Source organism: Salminus brasiliensis, chromosome 5, assembly GCF_030463535.1.
Source record: "Salminus brasiliensis chromosome 5, fSalBra1.hap2, whole genome shotgun sequence".
In the NCBI taxonomy this organism is placed as follows: Eukaryota; Metazoa; Chordata; class Actinopteri; order Characiformes; family Bryconidae; genus Salminus; species Salminus brasiliensis.
In genome coordinates, this window is record NC_132882.1 from 18235866 (window position 1) to 18240202 (window position 4337).

Sequence of the window (4337 nt, forward strand, 5' to 3'; positions counted from 1 at the left end):
TAATACACATACCATTACACCTGTAGTGGGGAATTATGTAATGTGTCAAGTGATCCAAATATGATTGGGCAGCATTACAATCAAAACTACTGTATAAATCATTTCTGCAAAAACCAAAACCTGGCGTTGTACAGATGACACAAATTGTCCAGTTTAACAGCGTGAAATGATTTAAGATTACTTTCAAGGCCAAATTTAATGAACAATTTACATGGTTACATGGGGCTATATGGGCTATAAGGCAATCCCAATTAAGTGTATGTGTGTGTGTGTGTGGGGGGGGGGGATTAATGTTAACATCCGATGGTAACAAGCATTCAATACAAATGGAAGAAGCATCATTGCTGATATACGCTGCATTCAGCGATGAGTGCTGATTGTAGTGTCTACAGTGTAACAGTGAGTGCGACATGACAATGCGTCTCTCTCCCTCAGAGAGAGTGGTAATTACCCTGTTAATATATTAGTGCACTGCATCGATTACCTGACTAATCCGATCACAGGCATGCCATTGATCCCTCATTGAGCGTGCCAACAATAAGCACTTTCAGCAGAGCACCGCTCAATAGTGCTCACACAATGGGCTCTCTCACAGCTAATTGGCTAAAATAAGCCAAACATTTTGCTTTCTCTAGCTGGGCTTGGATCAATGGAGAGCATGGTTGCTGAATTCAGATGACTTTCTTAACCATCCGGGGTCTCCCTCTCTCTCTCTCTCTCTCTCTCTCTCTCTCTCTCTCTCTCTCTCTCTCTCTCTCTCTCTCTGTGTCTCTCGTTCTCTCTCTCTCTCTCTCTCCCCCCATTTCTTTCTTCCTTTTATCAGTCTCTTCCCATGATCTTTCCAAACTTTACATCTCCTTTTACATTCCAGTTGCCCCTTACTCTCTCTTCTCCTGCATTCTCTTCCTCTCTTCTTCCTCCTCCCCCCTTCTCTCGTTCTCTGAGAGGTCCATGTGATGTGCAGCTGGCAGCTGGAGTGGCTGGAGCAGCTGAGAGCCATAAATCAGACGCAGGCAGAATTCCATACGTGGCGTTGGCATGCGCTCTGTCAGCCATGAAATAAAGACGTAGCGGAATAGAGGGTCAGAGGTGCCAGGGCCACACCAGCCCCTTCCCCCAGAGACACACACCACGGTCACCTCCACTCTTGGCTGCCTACTCAGCCTCTCTTTCCCACCCCCGATGCTGTGATCACTGCAGGTAGCCGGATCAGGCTTCCAACCCCTGAGGCTCAGTTTGTGTGCTTCATGCCACCATGCAATAATTCACAGCTTGTAAGTGGTTCTGTAGTTTCCTCTGTGCCTGTAGAGCCTAGTCTGTCTGAGCGCAGGTCACCCTCAGCATGTGACAGCAACCTAACACTGAGGCACAGTGTCGGTAATGATGTCAAACATGTTTTGGCCTTCTGCCATGGTTTCAGTCTTATAGAACCTTGCAGTCACCAATGCAGGTCTATAAAGAAACTCTTAACTAATAAGTCTTGTGGGGAGTGTTGCAGCCCTTTGAGGTCTGTACTGTATACTGTATATATGAGTTGGTATATCTGAAATGGTCAAATAAGGCATCCTAAAGGGCTTTACTTACTCACAGTTACCCACTCGGACCTCAAATTCTGGAGTAATTTACCTAATTACCCTTAAATAGCCCATGCCCTGCCAGCAGGCCGAAACTTCTATTACCAAAGAACAGCCCCAGCAGTTTGTACAGCAGTCCTCGTAATTACTGAGTAATATACCTTAGTGTGTAATACGCCTTAGAGTGTTAAGGGCTTGAACCATGATTATTTCATATGGAATTTGTTTAAGAATTATTTTGTGCAGTTGCATTAGTTACCAAATTTTAGCCATTTTGTCTTATCTTCAGGTTCAAAGTTTACATACACTCAGCATGCAGTCGCCAGCTGTAGTAAATCATTATCAGTAACAGGAAGTAAAGAGGCCTTGGCCTAAAAGACATTTTGGAACTTTCAGCACTACTAAATCAATAATCTAAGAGGGTGTATGTACATGGCTGACCCTGTATTTATAATTGAAACCCAGTGTTAATTTCAGGACAAACATGATTTCAAAATGAAAGCTAAATAATTTTACTATTTATTATTTTACTATATATTATTTAACTATTTATTATTTATCAAGATAAATAGCCCATTGAGTGGATGTATGGCTGGATAGACAGGCAGACAGACAGACTAATGCCCCTGGTCAAGTGACAGCTGCTAAGGAAAAAAAGTGAACACATCCTCTACAGGAAATAAAATTTGTGTATTTTATATGTATGTTATATGTATATTTTTTTGCAATATGTTATTTTAAGAAAATAAACAGTAATTATGACTATACAGAAGTGTATAATTACTGTCATATGACCAAACACTTGCATTACACTGTATTTGGAACATTGTTGGAACGTTCCCCACTGTATTATTACCACTGAGGTACCACTGAGATTCATTTGTCCAAATGTTTGTTTTAATCAAAAATCATGACCTAAATAACACCCTTGTGGCTGAATGCAATTGAATCCTCAAAGTAATGCTCCAGAATCTAGTAGTAAGCCCTCCCTGGACAGTAGAGACAGTTCCTCCAACAAAAGCAGGACAAACTCTTTTTGATATCCTTGATTTTGAAAGAAACACTGAATGAGCATGTGTCTCAATACTTTTGTCCATATAATGTCTCCTTTCAAAGCCATCCCTACTGCTGGTTTTGTTTGCGCATTTTCTGTATGATAATAAAGCAACCGACAACACAATTATCACTGATAATGAAACAATCAACAACACAATTATCTACGGTGTGGAAAAAGCACAAGATGTATCTCACACACAAACAGTCATGCCAACTCATTTCTTTTCTTCTGAAAGATCTAAACTCTAAGTGGTTCATCTCTTTTTTTGCAGAGGCTTTTTTAGTCTAAGGAGTCCAGCGACTGGGCAGTTGGCTGAGTAAGGTGAGGGGTCAGAGGTTGAGGGTCAGATACAAAAGGCTTTGTTTGTATTTGTGTTTGTCCTCTTTTATTGTCTTTATAGCCTTTGTCCATCAGATATGTTTATTTTTTAGATCTCAGGAGCTGAGAGTAAACCTACAAGCACCAGAAGACAAACAACGACCACCACAAACACACACACACACACACACACACACACACACACACACACACACACACACACACACACACACAGGAATTTACTCACTCACTTTCCCTTATCACCTTAACATGTATTTTCTCTCACTCACATAGCAGTACCCTTACAATCTCTCTATTTATCTCTCTATATTGCTCACACATGCACACACTTGTATTTATGCAAACGTAACAATACACTGATCAACCGTCACATTAATATTATTGACAGGTGAAGTAAATAGCATTGATTATCTTGTTACAGTGAAACATGTCAAGGGGAGGGATCTACATGTTAATCAGCGAATAAACAGTCAGTTAACATTGTTGTGTTGGAAGCAGGAAAGCACTTTGACAAGAGCCAGATTGTGATGGCTAGGTGACTGGGTCAGAGCATCTCCAAAACACCAGGCAGGTCTTGTGGGGGTGTTCCTGGTATGCAGTGATTACTACCTACCAAAAGTGGTCAAAGGAAGGATGGCCATGGACTGGTGACAGGGTCATGAACGCCCAAGGCTCATTAATGTACGGTGGGGAACGAAAGCTGGCCCGCCTGTTCCCAATTCCACAAAAGAGCTACTGTAGTACAAACTGCTGAAAAAGGTAATGCTGGCTATGTCCTGGGGAAACCATGCAGAGAGCTGTTTTGTGTGTATATTAATAGATACATAATTGGACTTAATACAGTGAGCACTGACTAATGTGAGGTATTCAACAGAACTATAGGCTATTTACATTTCTGACCAAAATATGAACACCAGTTAGTGAAGTGTTATCATCTTATAATTATAATAAAAACTATTTTTCACACTCTCATGAGATGCATGAAATGTAGACGTCCGATTGATGTGTTACAAAGTCTTATTCAATGTCTTAATTCCGTCTTTAAAATGTCTTTGTGTTTGCAGAGACTATTATAGGTCAACACTGTTTGCTTGTCTTTTTGGACGAAGTCAGATTAAGTTGTCCTAAAAATGTGCAAAAATAAGTGCCCTCGCACACACACACACACACACACACACACACACACACACACACACACACACACACACACACACACACACCTGTTATAGTTCCTGTAGTACTGCCAAGTGCTAGTGAGACATCAAAGGCTAAAAATCAAACAATGACTAATAGCATGTCTCCAGTTTAATGGCTGGTGGGTTTTAGCCCATAGCTGATGAGACTAAGTCTAAGGCCTGCAAAACTGG